Source organism: Falco punctatus (assembly GCF_963210335.1).
Source record: "Falco punctatus genome assembly, chromosome: 4".
Classification (NCBI taxonomy): domain Eukaryota; kingdom Metazoa; phylum Chordata; class Aves; order Falconiformes; family Falconidae; genus Falco; species Falco punctatus.
In genome coordinates this window covers 19688963-19712962 of record NC_137583.1, presented here as the reverse complement: position 1 = coordinate 19712962, position 24000 = coordinate 19688963, and the positions used below count along the sequence as shown (strand labels likewise).

At 43.5% G+C, this 24000-nt stretch overlaps 1 protein-coding gene across 8 annotated transcripts in view; it reads left to right on the top strand.

The window, feature by feature from the left end:
* Window positions 1–24000, top strand: part of FOXP1 (forkhead box P1) — a 387112-nt gene that overhangs the window by 19422 nt on the left and 343690 nt on the right. Inside the window, exon 1 of one of the 8 annotated variants that reach the window (XM_080382600.1) lies at window positions 7108–7126. The exons of the other annotated variants lie outside the window; for them this stretch is intronic. The gene's annotated coding sequence lies outside the window, so the exon portion shown is untranslated. Of the gene's footprint in view, window positions 1–7107; window positions 7127–24000 lie in introns of those variants that run through there. 8 annotated transcript variants of the gene reach the window in all.

The window sequence follows — 24000 nt, the reverse complement described above, 5'->3', positions numbered from 1 at the left end:
AGGTCGCTGATGTTTGGCAAGTTTAATGGATTGGAGTAGGTGGCTGATAAAAACAAAGAATAAGATTTTAGGGAAAAGCAGAATCTGGTGACTACGGTAGTCCAAGTTTATTTTTAGAACTTGATTGCATTTGAGTTGCTAGCATTAGGAAAACTTCTTAGCTCACATTATACTGCAAATTTCTTTAATTTATTTTTAAAGTGGAAATTTTGCAAGCTGACGTTTTGCAGCATGCGTAGTACGATTTGGCTGACAGCATTGTCTGGCAAAAGAAATAACCAAATTATTATTCAGTCATGGGTTTTTAACAGCCGCAAAGCAAGTGGATGTTAACTAAATGATGCAATTTATTCCCTTCCTGCTTATTGCCAGCTTGCCTATTACAGAGAGACTGCCAGCTTTAAATAAGTGGTACCCAGATGGTAGTCGCATGACGCCCACTTGGTTACAGAGCCTAAGCAGGGAATAACTCGGCAGCCACTACAAGCTGTGGGTCAATTGAGGGGGAATGCCTGTTGCTTCACAGTTTTGCATATGTAAATCTGTTAATGTTATGTCAGTATTGTGCGGTCTAAACACAAGCATTGCCTTTCTCTGGGGCCCAGATGAACTTGGATCGCCGCCCAGTTAATGAGGAGCCGAGTGCGGAGCGGCAGTCGGAGGCTGCTGCCGCCGTTTGCTTCCTCGGTGTGAACTCGCCGCAGCCCGGATGCTCCTCCGGCAGCGCTGCCCAGGGCTGGCCAGGCTGGCCGGAGCAGCGGGGCAAACGCCCCCTCTGTTTTTAGCCCCAGCACAGAAGAAGGTTGTGCTTGGCCTGGCTGACGTTTTCTTTCTGTCTGCCACACTTCTGCACTCGCCTTCATCGACTGCAGATGTGGCGCGCGGCCGCCTCCGAGAAGTCATGAACTGTGTCGTCTGCGCCCTTTAACAGCCAACATCTGCTGCAGCTGCCTGATGGAAGCAGCATGGAAACAATTCTGGGGAGAGTGCTGAAGTTGGGAAGTTTGGCCCTACAGATAATTACTTTATATTAATTGCATTGAGATAGTTACTGCATGAGTCGGGTTTCAAGCCGATTCTCCACCCCCACCCCCACCCCTTTTTTTTTATTATTGTTTTAAAAGCAGTAGTTAAAATTGTTTGACATGGGAATGCTTTTTCTTGTCGATCGTTTCTGGTTCTGAAAAGTTTATTACAATGGGTGAAAACAACAACCAAAAAAACCCATAAAAAGCTGGGGCTGTAATACGCTTAAAGGCTGAAAAAGTACCAATAGTGTTGATTTAACCAAAGAAAATGTTCCTGGAGGTATTGTAAATTTTATGTGCCAGATGAAAAGCATTAAGTGTGTTATTTTTCACGAAGGAAAAACATTCTGATTTTTAACCATTTTGTAAATTATATTAATGCTGTAATACGGCTTAAAAAGTCTTGGGCCTGTTCCAGGAGCACTCACCCCGTGAGCAGGTCCCATGGGAGCACGGGTCGGGGGCCCTGCCTGGAGCAGGGTTGGGTGCAGGGATTCGGTGGGCAGAAATTGTGTCTTTTTGGGCAAAACACTCTTGTCGTTGCTTGGTTTTTTTCCCTTTTCTTCTTTTCTGAAAGTTGCAAGCAAGCATTTTAAATGCAGCAAGAATAAAACTGAAGGAGAAAATAAGCTGCTTTGGAATGTAGCGGAAAGCTGAGATGCCTCAGTATTTTATCTTTATTTTGCTAATTATTTGTCATGGAGATCTGAGTTGATTCCCTGAGATTTCTTCTAAGCCTCTTAAGAGTAATTTTTTTGGCTAATGGTAATTTTCCTCTGCTTGATGTTCCCCAGCTAGAGTGTTGTGGTGCTGCTTGCCGGCACGGCTGGGGAAATAAGCTCAAGGTTCAGAATGTGGACCAGCAAGGGGAAAAAGTGATGAGGAAAGCCAAAGGGTCTATAAGTGCCATAGGGATTGCGTGGAGAGTTGTAACTTAGAGGCAAGTCTGTCTGTCTTCCCCATCGCTTGGGCTGGGCTGGGAATTTGTCCAGCAATTGTCCTTTTTGATGGAAAATTAGTTAGCAGTTCTTGAAAAGCCTGTAGCAAATTCTCATACAATAAAGGTAAATCAAGCTAGGCATTGGTTTATATGTGATTTTTTTCAGCACCCTATATAAGCATGAGAACTATAGCTTACCCTACTGAAAACTTAATTAGGCAAACAGAATGCTCTGTTAGCAGACACTTACAAACCCAATGTGCTCAGGACTAGATTCAAATAAGTTAATAGGAGTTATATTAGGTGTTTCTAATGGTGCTTTCCATTTTTCAAAATAAATGCTGTCTTTGGTAATAAGCCACCCACACCTTTTTGGGTAATAGTGTAATTGAAAGGCTTGATTATGTCCATTTAGCCACTGAGGTTCCCTTCTGCTGTGTGGTATGTTAATGCAGGTCTCTTCATAGCCTTTATATTTGGATGCCTGGTGTAAAGCCCTTATAGGAAAAAAAAAAAATGCAATGAGAGAAGGAAACAATCTGTTGTGGAGTACACTCAGAAGAGCCAGCAGACAGGAGCAGAACAAATCTTCAGAGTTAGTGTGGGTGTAGGGGTGCGTGCATGTTTGTATGTAATGTATTTAAAATGCCAATAGCTTACGCCTTTTGAAGGCTCCAAATCATAGCTGTCATATTAGCTATATCATTTCCAAAAATAATGCTGGGAACAGACTGATACTGATTGTTCAAAAAAGCATCATTATTCTTGATACTGGTTTTTGGGCTTCTAACATCCCCACTTAAAACAGGTGTTTCCATGCACTGTTCCTCAAAAATTCTTTGCTGAAAGGATTTTGATTCCAAATTGAAGGTAATTTTTTTTTTTTTCCTCCTAGAAGACAAAATGACAAGGGGAGAGGGGAGGAACCTTCCTTCTTTCTTTCTTACTCATTTCAGCAAATGGATTTTTGGACAAAGGACATTAATGCAAAGCCTGCAAATTTAAGCTGGCAGTCAGAAGTTCGGGACTTTGTTATTCCTTAACTGGCACTACACCATTTCCTCCACATCTGCATGCTTCTGTCCACAAAGTGGGAATGGGAAAACGTTGTTGTGTTAAGAGGCTGCTGGAGGATTTAAATAAGGCTTGTGAAGTTCTGAGGTCATCTAATGTAGGACATTTTGGTAGTAAAAAGAATCAATGTCTTCAACCAGCCTCAGCGTCAACATGACCACCCTGTTGGTGTGATGCAGTGGGTCTGTGGTGTTTCTTAGCAGTGATTTTGTACCGTTCTAGCTGAAAACACCTGGTTTTGTGCCACCAAGCAGAATTGCCAGTGGCTGCAGACTTTAAAACATTTCTTGAATATTGGTGAAGCAGCACTTACTTGTTATATTGTTGATACAGATCATGGCATGTGTGCTGCCTTAGAATTTATTTTAGGCTAATGTTTACATGTAGTGGGCCAGTAAAAGTGTGTGTCTGTTGGGTATGGCAACCTTTATTTGGCAAAGAAAGCAGAGTTACCTGATAAGGATAGTCTTGCCAGAAAATGAGTGGTACAGCAGTGTGCAAAAAAAAAAAAACCCAAAACACAAACCAACACCAAAAATAAAACCCACCAGAAAAGAGAGTACATGAAAAAGCTGTTAGTTTGTCATAACTTTACACCCATCCCTAAAAAACAGAAACCTTCCATGCTTAGAAGTGCTCAGAGTAGAGCTTGAGAGGTCCTTTCAAAGTAGAGATGTTCAGGGGATTCCCTGAGAGAAGATCAGATAAGATAGTAAGTGGAGGATTCAGGCAGAAAAGTGGTTTGGAATTGCAAATCAGTGGTTTGCCCATAAGTGCTTTGGGTTGGTTGTGGTGTTTTCTGATCATCTCTGTGTGTATATGTTTTTTTTTTTTTTCCTCCCCCTCCAAAGATCTCAAGTAATTTTTCACCTGCCTTTAAGCTCCCTTGAAAGGGTCCTGATTTTCAAAGGCTGAGGATAGTTGTTCACTCCGGAGCTCTGTGGGCTGATGTAAAATCACTGCTCATTCTCTTGAGGCTCCTGATCTCTGTCTCTGTCTCTCTTTCAAATGCTTTAGCATAATTCGTTGCTTTCTTGAACATTGTAGGAGGTTGAATAAATATGATTTCTACAGTATGTATGTATACATAGATATATGTGTATATATATATATAAAGCAATGAAACTTGGACATGCTGGGTGTTAAGCAACTCGCCAAAAGCAACAGGAGGAACCAGTGTCAGAACAGGACTTAAATTTATCAGTTGTTCACTGGTGATCCCACAGCTGGGCAGGATCCAGCTGAGAAAACTGTGATGTGGTGACTGTTCTGTCTCTTCCCACACAGTGTACTTATATTGTAAAATATCTATTAAAATATTGAGGGAGTTGGACATATTTCATGTAATAACTGGAGGATGGTAGCTTTTAGTGTATCACTCAGATCAAGCCCTCTAGACGGTGAACAGTTCTTTCCTGATGTGAAATCTAAAGCCTTCATCTAGGAGGAAAAAAAACCAACCAGTTCAATAAATCTACCAACACCTGGCTGCAAAGGGAGGTAGGTGGGGGTTAGGGGGTTTGTTGTTCTGTTCTATTTGTTTATTTGGAAGAAGCAGGAGTAGAGTGGCTGAGTGGCACAGGGACGTGTCCATCCCCACTGTGGGGGGCATGTGTGACAGCAGGCACAGGCAGGTCCCAGCTGCCTGGCACCTGCATCGGCTCCATGGGGCTGGTTGCTCTGGGACATGGTAGGTCACCACAGCAAAGGTGGTTGAAGCTGCATAAAATGCCCAGTTGATGCTCAGGTCTGTGGGAGCTTCATCTGATTATTCTGGCACATTGTCATCTTCAGCTTGTCTATGAGTTGTGCTCCTCTGTGTCCTTGCACCTTCACTGCTCTGCTTTCACAGAAGAAATCATTTGAGCAAAGTTTGGGCTATGCTTTCTGCCCTGGGTAGGAATAGAGTGGTTTTACAGACAGCACCAGTATCCAGCTGGTGTGCTTGTTCTGCATTCCCAAATCACCTTCAGCACTTATTGTCCTCTTTCTAGTGGGCTAAAACCTACAGCTTCATTTCATCCATGAGGCAGTCAAGCTATCTCAAAGCACTGGCACTGTCAAGACTGAAGATACTGTTGGCATAACACAAGTATAATTACTGTCAGTATAATCAACAAGGATTACTGGATTGATTTCTTTACCACACACACCCTCCCCTCCCCACCCCCTACCCCCCTTCAGATGTTTAAGAAACCCCAAACTTGCATAAGAGTACATAACTTGGTAGAGTTCCCCATTGCTGGAGGCATCCTTCTGAGCTGAAGCTCAGCTTCCCCTGGGAGATGTAGGATCTTGCATGCTGTCAGTCTGGATTATGGGTACGGTGTTGCCAAACCATAGGTACGATTATGAGAAATAGACGGCACTGATCATGCGGTGCTGTCCAGCAAGATGCTTCCACAGTTGTGCGTGGCGTTTTGGTGGGGGAGCCTACCGAGAGCTGCTGGTGCATGGGAGCAGAGGGAGGGAGCATCAGCAGCAAGGAGGATGCTGTGAAACAGTGGTAGTGATCTGGAGCTTGGGAGATGGTTCTCTTGAATCCTCCCTCAATGCTAACTTCACTGCACTTAAAAGCTGGAGAAGGTTTGGTCTCCTTGGTGATTTGGGTGAGGGTGAAAATGGCTTTAATCTTTTTGGCTGGAGTCTAAAATGAAGATACAACCTTTTTAAGGCACCTGGCAAAGAAACATGTTTCTTACAGGTGTAGCTTTGGTTTTTGTCCTGTGTTCTCTTGCAAATGAGCATCTCTTTCTTTTTTTCCCTTTTTTTTTTTTTTTTTTTTTTTTTTTTTTTAAAACATATGTATGCCTGCTTGTGGAAATTCTCATTTCCATCCAGGCACCTGCATTTCAAGTCTATCATGCAGATTCATTTTTCTCTTTAGACATGTGCCATGCTGACAGACCTAAGGCTACAACATGCTTTTTATCTGTGAAGGCTTTTTCTTGCACTTTCATTTTGAGTAGGTGATACTTTGAGGTGAAGGCAAGGGGCTGTGCTGTGCTGTTGAGAGCCAAGACCTGGGCTGCTGCTCCAGGTTGAATGTCAGACTGTTCTGGACTTGTGACATGGGTTCAGAAGTACTGGAAGATTTGTGTATCTGAGTGAAAGGAAGAGAAGTGTGGATTTGGAAAAGGCCTACTTGAAGAGAGACTTTTGAGCTTGATTTTCACATTTACTTGCATTTATCAAAATGCACAAAACCTCCTGAGAAGGGTTGAATTTTGGGAACAGTCTGTTCTGGCTTTTTTTTTTTTGTTAAGCACATACAAACAGAGGTCCTGAAAATCACAGGAAGAAGAGCCTAAAAATCATAGGTTGTGCATGCATCGAGGTTTTATCAAAAGTTCTTTTTGAGAAATACATCCTTTTTATTGAATCCTTATGGTGCAGGCACTGTGCCTTGCTGTTTTCTGGACTGCCCCAGGAGCATGTTCCTTAACTCCCACTGTCTTCTGCGTTAGTGTTGGCTTCTGTGCTTCATTTAGGCTTTCTTTAAAGCATTACATAAACAGCTATCGTGTAAATACAGGCATTTGTAATGGTACTTTTAAATTAAAAAGACTCTTGGATTCATGCAAGTAGATACATGCTTACACAAAGTAACTTTTGGCTTCCCCCTAACACTTTTCAGAATAATTTAAAGGAAGAAAAGATTTGCAAACCGTTGTAAAAGAGCCATAAAAAACTGTCAAATACCAGACCTTCAGCTAATTGTAAACTCTTTTGCTCTTGGAAGCCATACAACATTGATCTCATAGCTGCTTCATTAAGAAGGTGCTTCTCTGCAGCACAGGAGATGCTTGTCTAGGTAGCCATGAGCAAAAATAGCAAGAGATGTTGGGCTTTTGCTATGAATGCCCAATATAAACTAGAATAGCTCCAGGCAACTGAAGTATTCTGTACCAAAAGGGAAGGCAGGCATTGCAGGGAGCTGAAGAATTGCAAAGCTGAAAACTTCTTTTTCTCTTTTCCCAACTGCTTCACCCTAGAAAATGCACAGTATCTCCAGCCCTTTGCAGGCCAGCATGGCAGAGGTGGGGCATGTTTTGGGAGGACCCACTGGCACAAGAAGATGCAGGTATGGGTGATGAATGCAGTACTGCCTGTAGGCTTGCTCTCTGACTGTCCTTATGGAATATGTTCTAACCTTCAGTTTTCAAAGGGAGATGTGAAAAAAATCTTCTCTGGACAGAGATTTGACTGACATCCCTGGCCAGCTAGTTAGTTGTATCTTTTTTTTTTTTTTTCCCAGTGTACCAAGGAAGACAAGCATTCATGGGTCAGCTTTTTCTGATTGTGATTAAAAAAAAAAAAAGTCAATAGTCCATTAAAATAGATTTGTGGAAAAACTTTTCACTGAACTCAGCTCTAATTCTGCAGTTGGGCAATGTTTTGCTTGAAGAACATGCCTAGCTCTTTTTAACTGTGTTCTTCCCATGCTGCAGATTGGGGTGTCTGCTTCAGGGCAATATTAATAGCAACCTACTGGGTCTCATCTGAGTTTGCTTACTCTCAGTCTCACTCCTTTAACCAGTTTCTAAAGCTCTATCATTAAATCCCTTTAAGAAGGGAAATTCTTGCCTTTGTGTATTGGTTGAGCTGATGAATGGTCGCCTGTTATCTGCTTGGTCCATGACTGAGTCAGGCTGTCAGAGAGACAGCTGAAGTCAAAGGGAATTTATTTCAGGCGTCTCTACCTCCTCTTGCTTAGCCATGGAGTGGATTCTCTTCCCATCTGTTCCTGAACCAGAAACATCCTGTTACACGAGAGGGAGAACTGGGGTTTTTATCTGGCCCAGCCATTTCCTTCTTGATTTCTCAGTTTCCTTTCCTTGCAGCAATCCCATGCTGATCTCTCACCTCCAGCCATGAGTGTGGGACATGGCCCCCTTTGCAGTGGTTCTTCCAGCTGCTGAGTAAGGGGAGGGAAACTGAGGTATCATTGCTCATGCCTGGTGAATTTGGACATCACCCATACATGCCCAGTTGCTGGAAGTCCAAGTCTATACTGGCAGCTGAATGTCTTGGTTTGCAAGTGTTGATGTGCTACTTGGGAGCTGCAGGGAAGGTTAAAATCCTTTGTATGCTTCACAAAAAAAGGTCAGCTTTTCTCTGTAAAACTCCGGTGTGAGTTACTGGACAGCAAGTCTGTGCTTACAAAGTCTGACTTAACACAAGGTGCGGGTACGTAGCTGTTCAGACCAGTTTCTGTAAATGATACATACTGGGTAATGCTGCTTAAGCATACAGGCACTATGGTGTTTTCCCCCACCCTAGAAGTAACTGCAAGTAGGGAGTGAGTTGTCAGACCTTAGCTGGGGTTGTTTTGCGATTATTTAATATCTACTAGGTGTTGAATTCCTGGCTGAGAGACATTATAAGGTGGCAGAGTCTTCCTGAGAATGTATTGTTTTGGCTGGTCAGAACTGGATGTAAGGACAGCTTTCAGGAGAACCAGTTAACCTCAGTTCTCTTGCCGAGTAGGCGTAAGCCAGGCTGCAGGCCTCAGTTTTCTGGAGCATGCTGGCACCCTCGTAGTCTGTTTAGCTGGAAAGGATGAGTACAGAGAGAGGGACATGGGAGAGAGGATGGGGTGGACAGGAGGTAGCCTACAGGATTACCGTTGCAGTGCACTGCAAATGGTCAGGGAATAGGGCAGCACTTAATAATTCAAGAAGAAATTCCTGGACACACAAATGAAACAATACTAAATGGAAGAAAAAACAACCAAACAAAAAACCCCCAAAAAAACCCCAACCATCCCTGAAAATCATCTATGTGCCCAGATTCATACCACGTACCATTGCCTGTGTGATGGTTTGGTGGTCTGATGCACCGCTGTCCTTGCTAGCTTAGGTGTGACTTACTTCTCTGGTCTCATTCATGTTCCTCATCAGAAGCATGTCAGAGAGTCATTGAACCGTCCAGTAGATATTGGCCTGGCTGACTGTAGTAACTCTCAACTTTGTATTTTATGTATGGTATGCTTAAATGGTTTTGAAAGAATTAGGAAAGGAAGAAGGGACTATACAGCTACATTAAGGATGCCCTGTTGAATGGTTCCCCCATGACTCTGCAGGTGGTAATACCAGTCACTGGCCACTGCTTGATGTTTAAGTCCTGCCCTTCCTGGACTCAGCTGGTGCTAAAACTGAGTTTTCTTGCATCTTCTTGCCTCATTTGTCTTTTTTTGTGTATGTGTCTTTACTTCCAATGCTTTCCCCATTGTGAGGACCATTGGATGTGCTGCTGCTAAGCACTGCTCTGACTTGAGACTGCTTTCGCATCCCTTCATGGCTTTGTTCTGCCTTGCAGAGAGAAACATAAAGTTTATCCCCGCCTTCCCAGTCCTTCTCTGCTTTGTCCCATTTTAACCACCTTTGTGTATCTCAGAGTCGTCAGTGCCCCTTTGCTGCATCAGTACAGCAAAGCTCAGATAGTCCCTGTCTCCCAGCAGCACTTTGCTACTTGTTTCCCGATTACAGCCCTCTGGGGTGTGAGGGGGACTGTCTCAGTGAGAGAGTGCATCTTATTTTTGGACTCTCATCTACAGTGTGCTTTTATTGCACCCAGCAGCACTGTCTGCCATTGTAACCAGGCACTGGGGTTTGCAACACATCGTCCGCTGCAGGCTTGTAGAATACGAGATCCTCATCCTAGACCTGGGTACAGGGATATGTGCAACTTGGCAGGAAGTCCATGAAAGAACGGAAAACCAAGCGTGGATCTCTTGATGAAATCTCCAGCTGGTGGGTGAACTCTAGGACTGTTTTTTCCCCACAGTGGCAGCCTTAGTTGGTCTCCAGATGCTGCCACAATATGAATATTCAGTGCCAATAAAATATGCACAATACTGTAAGCCTTGCCAGGGTGAGGATCTTGAAGGCTCGATGAACTTTGTAACAGCATTACTCAGTTGTAGGGGCACAACTGATGCAGCAATTGATTTCTCAGTTCAGGCTTCACCTTCTTTTGAGCAGAGTTCATCCCTGTTTGCTTTTCATAATAGCGTTATTACACCTCGCTGGCAGCAGGACAAGGGAGAAGCAGCCATGCAGTTTTTCATTCCTCGTGTACTCCTGTGCAATAATCAACAGTGGTGAACACCCGTCTGTCAGGCTTGAATTATACATATCTGATACGTTATCAGCTGATTATTATGGTATTAACACTAATGTAAAATACTCCTGTTTTAACTCAGAATTTTCCAACAGCTACAGAAAAAAGGTTCAAAGAGTTTCAATATTAAAAAAAAAAGCAAAGCAAAAAAAAAAAACCCAAAGCTATGCTACAGTAGCAAGAATACAAAAAAATGCATCTTAAAACTTTTTTTTTCCTCCTGATCTACTTTCTGTATGACTCATGAGCCAGGCTCTAAAATGGCCTCCAAACATGCATGCATAATTTTGCACATCCAAGTGTCTGCATATGCAGTGCTCTTAAATATCCCTGAGGCGTTGTCTTTGCTGCTGGGGTGGAGTGGGGAAGGGGTGAAGGAGTTAATCTCCAGAAGGGCCCTAACTTGTGTTAGCATCCCTTCCCTGATGGTCTCACTCCATCCTTCCCCGTGCATCAGTCAACCACCAGCATCCGTGCAACTTGCTCTTCTCCACAGGTTTATGCTGGGCTAGTTAGCTTGGAGAATGTCTTTTGGGTTTGTTTTTTTATTCCTTTGGGGTTTTTTTCCCCTTTTTCTTTTGGGGCTTTGTTTTTTTTGGTGTGTTTTTTTTTTTTTTTTTTTTTTTGGGGGGGGGGTGTGTCCTCTCCTCGTATGAAAGGCACAGCTTCTGAAAGAAGCTTTGGGCTTCTGAGTACCAGCTATATTACAGGAACCAATTGGACACAAAAGGCTGATGGAGAGCACCAGACTTTGGAAAAAGTTATGTGTGAAGCTATAGAAATGAGGCTGAGACTATCTTTGGGCCAGTGGCATTGCTTTTTTTTTTTCATAGGGCAGTGAAACATGCTGCCCCTGCTCATAGAACCAACAAATAAATAGGCTAAAAATTAAATCCATTTACCTGTCTTGTTTCTTTCATTGATTCCTGACAGGACCTCTTTTAAAGCAGGCGTCTTGCCTGTGCTTCTCATAGCTTTTGTAAAATAATTAAGTTCTTAAATGAAAAGCCAGCATGTGGAAGTGCTCCTAGGTGTTGGAGCAGGGTTTTTACCCCTCAGGAGGGGATGTACAAACTGCTCTCAGCTGAAGCAATGGAGGCCACTTAATAGCCAGAGTTGTGGGTAGCTCTTTCAAGGGCTTATGATAATAAACCCCAGTTTTAGGGGTTTGATGTGCAGATGACATCCCCTTTTCTGAAAGTAGCCTGTGTGTGCAGTGATACTCGGCACGTGCTTCAGGTGCTTACTGTCGGTCAGGGTAGGGTGAGCATACCTGTTATAGCAGAGGGGTGTTGATTTGATTAAAATCTGGCTCTATTGTCTGGCAGAAGCCCTGAATCCCCCTTTTACCCTTTCTGCAAGCAGAAGTGCAATTTTCATTCAGCATAGATGTTTCCCTTTCATCCCTGAAGCTATTTTTTTTTTTCCTGCAGCAGTTTTGGTGAAATTATGTATCGCTTGTGATAATTCATTTTAAAAATTCCTGAGCTGTGTGGCGTACTTTCATGAAAATTCATTTAGATAAAATTAGATATTATTGTTTAATGAGGTGGCATTTCAATTTAGACCTTGCATCATGCATATACCCAGAGTTTTTTATGGAATAGTTAGGTTCATTTGAGTAATAAAGGCTGAATCATGGGGGCTTTAATTCTTAATCGCTGTGAGGATTGTTATCTGTGGGATGTGAGCTGTCTTAGTGGTATTCAATCAAGTGTCCACTTAGCCGTGACCAGAAGTAATTGCTCCCAAGTGGGTTGCACAATGACCTGTTAATACTTGCTTTGACCCTGTGACCTTGTCTGCCCCATTGTTTAGGATTTTATAGTGAGCGAGTCTGCATTTCTGTAGGGTCAAGTAGATATCTGAGGTCAAACATTTTCTGATTGCTCCATAGTGTACACTGTAAGTCTGCGGAGTTGTTGCGTAGCAATAGTCACCGCTTCAGAGCAGGACGCGAAGGGTTGGGAAATTGTCTTCCTGAATGCATGTAAACAGTTTAATATTTTACTGAAAGAAGTTCATCTTGTAAATTAGGTATGAATAATACATTTGTAATTACTACTCATGTCTTTAAACACTTGTCTCTTAATTGGCTTGGGTATTTTTTTTAATGTATTTGCATTTTGTCAGGGAAGTTAATTTTAACTTGCAGAGATGGAAGGCGAGTTGTGTGGACTGGGGATGGCTTCATCCTGCATCCCTTTAGCACCTGGGCTCATGTCAGTGCTTCTAGATGAGTTGAAGTGGGGATTGCTTCATCACTGCCTTGGACTGCTGCTACAAACTATTTTATGTGTCTCTCACCACCTTCCAGAATTAATTTGACCTACTTGTTGAGGACTGCGACCTGTGGATGGTTGGGATGTCCTGTATTAATTTATTGGCCGTGTTTAAATGTTGCTGAAAGTGTGGTCGTATTGTGCAGTAATTTGCAGGAGGACTTACTGTGTTGTATAGCTGAAATGCGGTATTTTCTTAGCAGTGTATCTGGCAAAACAGCACCGTTGTACAAATAAAGCCTTGGTATTGTTTGTAGCACTACTCCCTCTTTTTTTCACGTGGTGTTTACTGAGTTCACTAGCCAAAACACTTCTGCACACTCTTCAGCCTTGCAGGTCAGCTCTGTTCTAAAATAACATATAGGCCCATCTCTCAGCATCGCATCCTAGGGAAAATATTTTGATCGTGGTTCCCTGTGCGGTGCTGGTGGGATGACACAAAGCAGTTGGATCACGATACAGTTTGGGGACAAACACAGCTAGCGTTCCTGTGAGAAGCAGACTATAGTCAACTGAGTAAGCAAGAAATGAGTGCTAGAGAAAAAACTATATAGCATATGTGGGGGAGAAAAACAAAACAGTGACTCTTTCCACTGCCAGAATATTTAAAAACAAACAAACAAGAAAGCAAAGCAAAGCATGCCTTGCTTTGAAGGGAACCTGGGGATTTTTCCGGCTCTGCGTGAGGCGGTGTGTAGCCCCGCTCCTGCCAGAGCGTTGGGGAGGTGGCACGGCCTGTCCTGTGGCCATGTGGTGGTCGGTGCTGGGCCGGGCCAGGCCAACGGTGGGTTGCCCACAGGGGCCCTCGAGAGCTCCTTACCAATTTGAACCTTCATCCTTTCAAACTGCATGAAAACTGTGGCCTCTTGTGCCAGATTGTCTCTGAAGCTTCCCCTGTTGTAAGAGCTCAGGCACAGCTGGATTTATGGGGGTGCCTTTGCTGACAGTTGTTGGTGTTTCATCGCCCAGCACAGGCTATTGTCCTCTGTGGGTTGACGGCATGTTGTCAGTGTAGGCCCCGGTGCTCATTTTCCCCTCACACCACAATCTGGAGGTGCTCCTGCCCTGAGCCAGCCCCGGACATCATGGCTGGCTTTCCCTGGGCCGTCCACCTCAGCGTCCCCACCGCAGCTTGGCTTTGGAGTCATTGTCCCCTCAAGTCTCCTCATTGTCCCCTCAAGTCTCCCCATTGTGCCCTCAAATCTCCTCATCCTCTCTGGAAAACGTCAGTCTGGGAGATGGTGCAGGAGATGAAAGGATTTTCACCTCGCGTTGCTCCAGGCCTGGTTGCTTCACTGGATGGAGCAATCCCCCCTCCAGGGGCCTGCGGGGAGCCCAGGTGAGGTGGGCCGGGAATTGGGAGCTCCAGCCTTGTGCCGCAGGGAGAGAAGAGCGGCGGGGGGGAAGGCACCAGAGGTGGAGAAGTTCTTATCACGTGTGTATTTTGGGGTTGGTGGTAATGAAACACGTGTATCATCGTTCTCTCTGACCAATTAGTCAGGACTGGGGCATTTCTCATAAAGACCCCATGACTAACGTTGCTGTGGGAAATGCAGAAGGTTTTCAGTGTGTTTGTTGAGACAGATACAGTTTTTACAAGAAAATTGTGTGTTGTTGACTTCCCTTTCTAAAAAAAGGTGCAGTACACAGCATCTCTAATGTGATACTCGCTGCCTTTCACCAAGGCTGGGTGCTCTGGGTCCCTGCTCTGCTGGCAGTGTCTGCAGCAGAGAACTAGGAGGAACTTGGTTTTGGTGGAAAGAGTGCAGAGTCCAGAATAAACAGAATATTTCTTAACTTTTGAAAGGAATGCGAGTGGATACCACGGAAATGAAAGATCCCGTTTAACACGAACACCGCAACCTTAATCTTTTCTTCTCTTTCTTTGCTTTTTCTTTTTTTTTTCTTTTTTTTTTTTTTCTTGAAATGTGGGAAAACATCTAAGATGTTGCAGAGGGTTTTTGGAAAGCCTGCATTTCCCACACGCTCGGGTCTGTGGATTGCCTTTGTAGGTGGTATGTGGTTTGTGTCAATCATCAGTCAGGTGCTAATGGTGATAGAGCCGCGTTCAGCCTCTGAACCCGATGCCGAGTGCATTGATCTTTGCAAACATGTTTATACAAGCTGGGGGGACTGCAGGCTTCTAGCCACAGTTTTCCGCCTTCTCCAGAGTCTCCTTTTGTAGCTCGGGAGAAGGCGGAATACCACTTCTGCAGCAGCCTCAGAGATTGCTGCAGCAAGCCCTTCCTTTGTCTTGATATCAATTTAGCCATTTCATCTTTTCCTCAGCAGACTAAGCAGCAGCACAGATTGGCCATTATGATTAATTTTGTGCAGGAAGCAAGAGCTGAATGTTCCAGCATCTCCTGGCTTTCACTCTGGTTGAAGAGGGCACTCCTTGTACCTGCTACTCTTCCAGTTACAATCCTTTCAAGGAAAATATGACACTATTCATGGGCCTGGGTATGGGTTTGGTGATGAAGTTGCAGGGGATCGGTGTAGCATCCTCACTGGATGCAGGTTGTGGCAGCTGTTGATCCAAGTGAACAAAAGGATTAAAAAAAAAATAATTATGGCCATGTCAGGGCAATTTGTGCCTGTGGCCTTTTGAGCTCTTCCTGTTATGACTGGTTGCATCTTGCTGTTTTTCTGAATCCACCACGAACGCATCGTAAGAAAGCGAAACTCCCATGTCAGCCCAGTCATGTCAGCATGTGATAATGGTGCTGTGTGGTCTCGGGGCCATACGCCTTCTCTTACTAGTTTGTTTTTCGAAAAGGTGGGGTTTGGTGTTTTTTATTTTTTTTCTTTTCAGAAATGCTACGTACCTATTAGCATGGTCCTAGGATGCCTTGCAGAGCTGCTTCCGCCAAGCACTGAACAGCCCTAAGAGTTGTTAAAACTTTAAATGAGAAACAGGCGCTCAGCAATTCTCAGAAGTGCTCGGCACCTTCCAGGATAGAGCAATTTAAAAAAGAAAAAAAAACGCACCACACAACAAAAAACATGAGATGTAGTTATGCAAATTATGACCTTTAAATGCATTTTATATTTGGATTGAAGTTGCTAACACATTCTTTCCAAGTTCTGTTTTTCCAGCGTGATTCTGCTTCAGGTGCTTCTCTTTGTATCGGTGGAGCAGAGAGGTGCTAGCCCTGCGGAGGGAGCGCAGGACACGATGACTGGGAAAAGCAGCCACTGTGCTCCGGGATGGGTAGCACATTGGTGAGCAGGGAGGCTAAATAGGTGGATTTTAATTTCTCTGGAGGGTCTGAGCACGTTAACTAGATGGCAGATTCCTCATTAGTTAGATGGATTAAAATTTGTATCATGGCTGATGCCTATCCTGACTAATACGTGTAAGTAACAGCTCATTCGACTAGAGCTATTGGATGTGGCTTGGGTGGAGGAAAGGAATTGGCTTCTGCGGAGGATATTTGCAGAAAGTCACATTTCCACCATATGTTAGCAGGAGTCTCTTTGGATGCAGGTTTTGGATGGAGGACCTCTGTGTTGCTGTAATCTGGTCTGTCCTTTTTCTACCACTAGTTCTGAATCATACCAACTACTTGGACTCTTCTGTGTGTTTCCTGAAGGACAGTGGGAACACTTCTGCTGGCTCAGCTGCCTTTCACCTCTTACTTCATCTATTGAACAAGTGAGGTCTGGAGGACTGAAGGAGAAAATTTGTCAGTCAGCAGTGCAGAGGGCTGCAAAAAAAAAAATCTGAGAAGTCTGCCAAATTAAAAAAAAGAAAAAAAAAAAAGAAAGAAAAAGGAAGGTACCACAAACCTCATCAATCCCGATTTAGGTCTGGCTTGTGACAAATCATTATGTAGGAAGGGAAATATCCCTTTAATTTTTAATAGCTTTGCAGTGAAGTTTTATTAGGCAATAATCTCGTTCCTGAGTGGATAAAAGATAAGGGTGAGGGCCAAGTAATTTTTTCCCCTCCTGTGCAGTTGGGAAACGGAGAGGGGTCATGGCGAGACGGCTGCCTTCTGAAGCTCAAAGCAGCATCCTTCTCTGTGCCACAAGCATACCAAATGCTTCCAAATGGATGTTTACAACATAAATATGTTCAGGATGTGGGTAGCGAGAGAAGTGTGGGAATAGACGCGAAGGTGCATGGGAGTGGGGATGTGAAGGGGGAGGTGTGAAGAGAGCCAGGAGAGTGTGATGCACATTTTGCAGATAACTTCTCTTTGGGTACCTCCTTCCAAAGCCTGGATGTGGACTTTCCTGTTCCTACTAGCATGTCATAGGGCTTTATGCTCGCTGCGAAGAGGTTTTCTTACTTGTCTCTGCTAAGGTCACCGATCTCTTACTTCTGAAACAGTTTATTTTCAGGGAACAGCAGCTGATAATAAGCCCAGATTGGTCAAGTAGCTTAATTTGTCCTTTGATGGCTGTTGGTTGACATTTCTTACAGTATTTCCCAGGCACTGAGTGCAACAGACATTTCACTGGCACTCAATAAAGCAGCATAGGACACTCCTCGATAATATAATCCTTATGCCAGCCCGGTTGCTAAACCCATGAGTCCCTCAGGCAGTAGTAGACAACTACACTTGGCGTTGCTGCTTGTTTTACTGTTGTCTCAGATGACTAGGCAGCATTTTTGCGATTTTAAGGCAGCGTGTTATTGCAGTATCTGGGATGAAATTACCACTTACAGATGTATAGGTGACAATCTGACTCCCTTCGGCTGTTCAGCATCGGTGACTTTGGGGAGGCTGGTGGTGTGGGGCATCTTCAGCACACTGTGCCGAGTACCAGAAATGAGCATCTGGCCCTCTCTTGTCATTCCCTCACCCCCCCCTTCTTCTTTGAACATCTGCTTGCCTGATTGTTTTTTGGGTTTTTTTTTCTGTGGCTCTTTTAATTTGTGGTGAATGTGTATTTAATGTAAGTAAGATGTTAGCTTCTGTCTAGTTTTTCAGCAAGCATTCCAGTAATTACTGGAGTACCTTTGAATGCTACAGCTGCTATTTCTAAGTTAAGGAATCACATTTTCCAAGCATTTATAACTGAATTCACATGGGTAAAACTTGGCATTCAGATTGCCGGCCCACATATCTTATTTTGTCTTGATCCTTTAAGTTAGCATATCAGCTTGTTATTTGATTAAAATGGTAAAAATGGCTTCTTGCTGCTTTGGGTGGGCTTGTAGTAGTGTTGTTTTCTGAAATCGTTTTAATCTAAAAAAATTATACGGGTTTGGGCCCTGTAATTATTTCTTTGTAGTTACTACTGTGGGCTGGTGGCTCTGCCCTCCCCCGACCCCCCCTTACTGCGAAGCAGTCACTATTATTTTAATATTATTTGTTGGTACATCTCTAAGCAGCTTCTCAGAATGTTGTTTGATCCTTTCTCTGCTTGTGTCAGTCAATCCCTTCGTGCCAAGGAATGCTGGCTGAGGCCAGGCATCCCTCTGGTGCCCTCAGTGATGTTAACTTGTCTTTTCCAAATGCTGCTGGAAAGTGATGCACCCAGGTCCTGTTGACTGTAGAAGATTAAAAAAACAACCACCATGATTTTAAATTCACCTAATCTTTTCATCACAAATAGTAGCGTTAACATCTGCAGGGTTGTGATAACCCGTGGATGGGCTGCACTGGAGCAGTGCTTTGCTTTGCATTATTGGAATGCTGGGTGGTACTGAGGATGTCCCAGTGCTGTCTTCACAGCTCCAGTCCCATGGCTGCTGTGCAACATCAAGTGACTGTCTCTCCCTTCTTTCCTTCTCAAGCTGTGAAATCTGATCCAGAGGAAATGGGATTTTTGCATTTCCCTGCCCAGAGAGGTATTTTTTTAATTTTTGAAACTGTTTTCTGGCGCATACAAGTTGAAAGGTAACAGGGTAAAAAAAAAAAAAAAAAGAAAAGGCAAGAGATCTGGAATTTGACCTCCAACTACACTTAGAGTAGATGTGGTGATAATTACAGAGCTCTTCTGTGGAGGAAGTAAGGTGCAATGTGTGGTTTGTTTCAATGGGCAGGTTATGCTGAATGTAGGGCAGATGAGTTGAACAATAAAAACTAAATTGATGGACCTGGTGGAGCTAAGTACTTTAGTAAATCATATTTAACACAAATTTTGTGAAAAAGCCTCAGTCTTCCAATAAAAGTCTGAGAATACAGCGGGACTTAATTAACTACCAATATTAATTTATGTCATTGTTATCAGCAATAGTTTTACTCACATTTTAATATTTGAGCTGCTTAACACTTCTTTGTGGTAAATGTCCCTTTAATAGGACATGTGAAATGATGTTTCACATGTAATTATGCTTCAATTACACATTTTCAGGAGAGAAACATATCCAAACTTGGAGGATAGATGCTGGACTTTGTCTTGAACTCAAGTTTTATTTGCACATTATAAGAAGAAGCTGATACTTACAGGCTCTGCAGTACTTGGTACTCTGTGCCTCTCGCGTTCTGCACAGAGCTTGCCCTGGGATGCAGATGTTGGTGCATGAGTGTGGAGGAGCCCCATTTCTTGCCCAGGGTCACGTGTGGTCGGTGCAGGGAATGACCGTCCCTTGACCGTCCGCAGGGCTGCTCAGGGCAAGCACGGGCAGAAAATGACCCCAAACGCCCTTCCTGTTCCTCCGCGCTGTGTGCGATGGGGTGGGCTCCCCTGGGCTGTGCCGTCCTCTTGTCCTGGCGCTGGGACCTGTGGGGAGAGCATCCAGACAGGACTGTGGATTTTGGCTCAGCGGTGTTTTAAGAATCACTTAAACTTGAGGAATTCATAACTTTGGAATTCAGCAAATTTGTACAACTCTGTGCATCTGTTGCTCCGTCAGCACGAGCCGGCTTTCTGCCTTCCTCACCCTGTGCATCTCAGGCTAAAATATCTTGTGATTAACGGCCCAGCTCGTGGGCTTGTACTCGCAAGCATCTTAGCAGCAGCCCTGCAAAGTCCGCCGCCGCACGGGGAGCATGCCGGTGAGGGAAAAGGCAGTGCTGGGCGAGCTCAGGCCGGGCTGGGGCGGCTGCTCTGTGGTTTGTTGTGTCTGGTTTGGTTCCTACTTTTCAAGTTGCAGTTGTATTTGGTCATTCGAAGCTTATTTTCCTAGTCTGGCCAAGCCAGCAGGATCCCCATGCGCTGCAGGGGAACATAAAACATCAGCCTTTAAGCTGGAGTGCTCAGTAGATAAGGATTTTAAGACTCTTGCATTATGCGCTGTGTCTTATGGGCTTACTTAGTATACTCCATTTGATTTAATTTAGATATTGAATAAGGAGAAACACTTCAACAGCCAGAAAAAGTACTGTACGATATAGCGCCTCTTCTTTCCCCATTGCCTTAAAGACAAGATGGCTGGGAGGGCTGACTTAGGCTGCAATTATATTTATTTAATTATAGGAAGTGACGGGGTGTTTTCAAACTGCTTAAAAATGATGTTATGCCTTATCTGTACTATGAAGTGTTTCAAAAAGCCAACAAGAATTCATTAGGTTCTTGTTTTATTTCTTCTTTTCCATGACTAAATGTAACAAATAACTTTACAAAGATTAGGAAATGTGCAGAATTAGTGGATTATTTCAGTCGGGTGGCTTGGGGAGGGCATGGAAAGTCAGCGGGTGGCTCTGCCAGTGGTCTCCCTCTTCCCTTCCCTTCCCTGTTGTGTAAATACAAGTAAGAATCGTAACCGAGTTGCTATAAATGTTAGCTCACATGCTGCTAGGTAGCCATTTGTCTTGCTAAAAGGTTTGGTTTGCTGCCTGTTTGTATTGGCAGGGTTGAGGATAGCTGGGGCGCAGGAGGTGCTGTTGGATGGCGTTCCTGGGAGATAAGGAGAACCTCGGGGACGTGGTTTGCTTGGCATGGGGCGGCAGCCGGTGCCTGCCTGGGGGGTTGGCCTCCCTGGCTGTGCTGTTGTCACCGCTTTGCAGGAGGCTATGACAAGTGGCTGCTATGACAATATAGATTAAAAGGATAAAAAATTGCAAACCCGTCACTGAAGATTTTACTGTAGCAGTGAATGGGGAGCTGGCAGGAGAAGTGAAGTATCTGTAAGTTGTAAAGGCAGCGAGTTCAGGAGTTTTGGGGTGGGATTGGGATAGTTTGCAGAGATCGCACAGCTGGCTGAGATGCAGTTGCTGGATTTCGTTGCCGTAATGGGCCTTGTACCTTTTACTAAACACCACAAAAAGTGCATGTATTTATTATCATAAATTTGTATTTATTATTTATATATCTGTGTTTATTATTTTACATAGTATATATTTATATATTACATAATATATTTTTGAATTTATTTATTATTTATATATAACCTTTCATTTGAGACTATTAATTGTTGCATGAGTCTGCACCACCCTGCAGTAATCACAGTTGGGTATTCTCTGTCACTTGGTGAGAGCCTGGAGGATCATCAGAGTGGGTGAAAACCATCCCAGACACAGGTTTAAAAAAAGAAGGGGGCGGGGGGGCGGGAAGGCAAAAGAAAAGCAGGCCTCCCAAAAGCTGTGGTGGAACCCAATATTAGCAAAATGCTTCTAGGAAGTTTGACTGAGAGCCATATGGCAATGTGGGGAGTATTATCCATCGCTCCAAAAGCTGGTCTCTGAATCAGCCTATTGACTTCAACAGCACTTAATCATGTGTTTTAGTTCTTCTTTGAAAAGGCTTGCATTCCTGAATCATGTCCTCTGATTTTAACCACTAGACGGTACTTTGTTTTGTGGTAGCAGACAAGTTCAGTCATATTTCTGTGACTAAGTTTGCAAGTTTTGACTGCATCACTAGTGAAGTATGCTGATGAATATTCCGCTTCTTATCAAAATCCAAATGTTTTCTGCTGTCCTTGAATTTTAGGGTGAAACTGAGTGTCTTCCTGGGATGGCGTTGGTGGGATGCTGCAGGATACTCTGTGATTTTGTATGCTCATCTGCAGGGCACTGTGGATGCTGTAATGGAAATAAACAGGGGTGAAACCAGTGATCTCAAAATACTGTCCTGAATTCTGCTTTGAAAAGCCCTGAGTGTTGATGATGATTGAACCCATATATTAAAACAAGAACCAGTTTTGTGGGTCCGATTTGGATTGTTATTTAGATGCTGAAGGACGTCCTGGAGCCTGACGTGTCAGGGATGATTCAGAGACTCATAGTGTTTGGTGAAAGAAAATGGTGGGTGTTTGCATCTTTCTGGGATGTACTAGTTCATGTTTGTTGCATCCTGAAGTCGCCCCTGCCTTTATGTTATTACACAGGAGGAGTTGCCTGGTACCAGCCATGGGTTGCAGAGCATGGGTGCGGGAGGGTCCAGGTGGGCTCCCTTCAAAACTGCCACAGCATCAGGAATGCAGGGGACGTGTTCCCCTGAGGGAGTGCCCAGGGTTTTCTGCTTCAGTCTGTCCCTTATTAAAGGGAAACTCCAGGCAACCCCCTGTGCCACTACCTGGTTTGGCACACAAGAGGGGAAAAAAATCCTGTCCCAGCCCATTCCTGGGGAGGGGGGTGTATGGGCTGTGCTTTCATCCCTAAGAATCATTATATGTCAGCAGAATTTTTTGTCTCACCTTTCCGTGTTTTTACAGCTAAAGCAGTTTTTACTTCCCAACTTTCAACATCTGGAATTCAGTTTCAGTTTATTAAAAAAAAAAAAAATATTTCAAAATCTGTGGTCTGGATGAAACACCAATGCCTTTGTATTTGCCCACAATTATTAGCTTTAATTTTTTATCCTTGGCAAATGCCAGAAGTCCCAAGTTGCATGTTCAGTAGCTGCCATTTTGTGCTGCGTCTTAGTCTTAACCAGGGTTTTTTTTATTATTCGTTTTCCAGTTAGACACTTTTCTAATTGGGGATAATACCAAAATGATTAATCAAATTAAGCTTGAAAGCAAAGTGGCTGATGCACGAAGCTGTGTATAGCTGCTGTCTTCTGCAGTGAGGTTGTCTCCCTGTAGCTGAAGTTTTTTAATGGGCCTCTTAGGCTCTATTTTTTTTTTTTTTATTAGGTAGTGTGTAGATCCCATTGACTTCAATTGTTGATTGGGATGCCTGACAGCCCGGAAATTAAGCCTCTTCTTTGTGACTGAGTTGAAGGCCAGATTTTCAAGGATTTTCAAATGCTTAGCACCCATAATTGGTGTTAGATTTTTTTTTTTTTTTTAAGTTCAATTCTCATTTGGACATCTAAATAAGGATTAGAGATTATGATACTTGTGACGCCTGGTGTTACTGGGATATGACAATTTTTTTTGGTTGTTTTTAGAAGGACCTGGCACCTAATGAGCTAGTTACTTTACTGTCCAAATAAGTTTTGTTCTTCTGCATTTCTGCTTTGTTTGCAGATGCTGAGTATTTCTGCAAATTCTGGTCTGGGATGAGAAACTTCACTTCTGCCTCATTTTTCTGTGTTTTCTGTGGTGATTGTAGGGGGAAGGGGGGCAAAATGAGTTGAGTAAATTAGACAACTGTTGGAAAAAAGGGGGACATGCAAAATCAAGTGTTCTACTTGCGTAATCTGTTTAACACCAGCGAGCCACGGAGCCTTGTGGGACACGGGAATAAAAGGAACATCTGTGCAGGCCACATGGCATGCTCCGGAGGAGCTCTCCATCCCAAGCAGCTCTGCTCTATTTGCAAATAAAAGCTCCAACCAACATCAAAAAGTTGAGGTGGATCCCAGCTGAAAGGGGAGAACAAATGCTACTACTCGGTGCAGTGGAGTTCCCTTTGCAAGCAGCCGTTGTGGTCTTTTTAAGGATGCTTTCGGCATGTGTTTCAAATGGCAATTTATTTAAAGGGAAAAAAAAAGAAAAAGGTTATTTATTTTGGAAAAATTGTATCTGTATTGAAAGATTTTAGGAAATTGCTGAGCATCTCAAGCTACGATCAAATACAGGTATATGAGGTAGAAATAAGAATAGGGATGGCGGGGGTTTATTTTGGGGAGAGGGGAGTGGCGTTTGATGTTTTTTTGGTATTGTGGTTTTTGTTTGTTTGTTTGTTTTTTCACCTGCATATAAACACCCTGAGTTCCCAAGGCTTTCCAGGCTAATCTTGCTCCTTATTTTGCTGTCGGTGGTGGTGCTTGGTAAACAGCTCCATCGTTAGGCAGGGCCCTGGGGAGCTGCAGCTGCTCCTGCCTCACTCCCCCAGGACATTTGCTGGAGGGGAGGATAAACAGGACAGCAGTACATTTTATTTCCACTTACAACCTGTTAGAGTGCAGTGATTCTTACAAAGACTCTAGATCTAGTTCGGGGCTTTACGTTTCCTAGACAGGCTTGTTTTTAACAGCGTCATGTATCAGCAAGCTGGGTAGTCTATAACACTGTATCGAGAAGGCACGTATTTTTTAATATGTAAATAGGAGAGGATGGTGTTTCATCTTTATTCCAATGTACCCAGGGTGGCAATAACGCTTTTTAAATCCCTGTGAAACAGATTGTATATGGCAAAATTAATGTCTCAACTCTCCAAGTATTTTCTCTAAAATATTTGATTTTTTGCATTTATTATGCTGCTTGTTTAAAATAGCGAACGATATCAGTCGTGCATTCAAAGCTTAATTGGTGGAACAC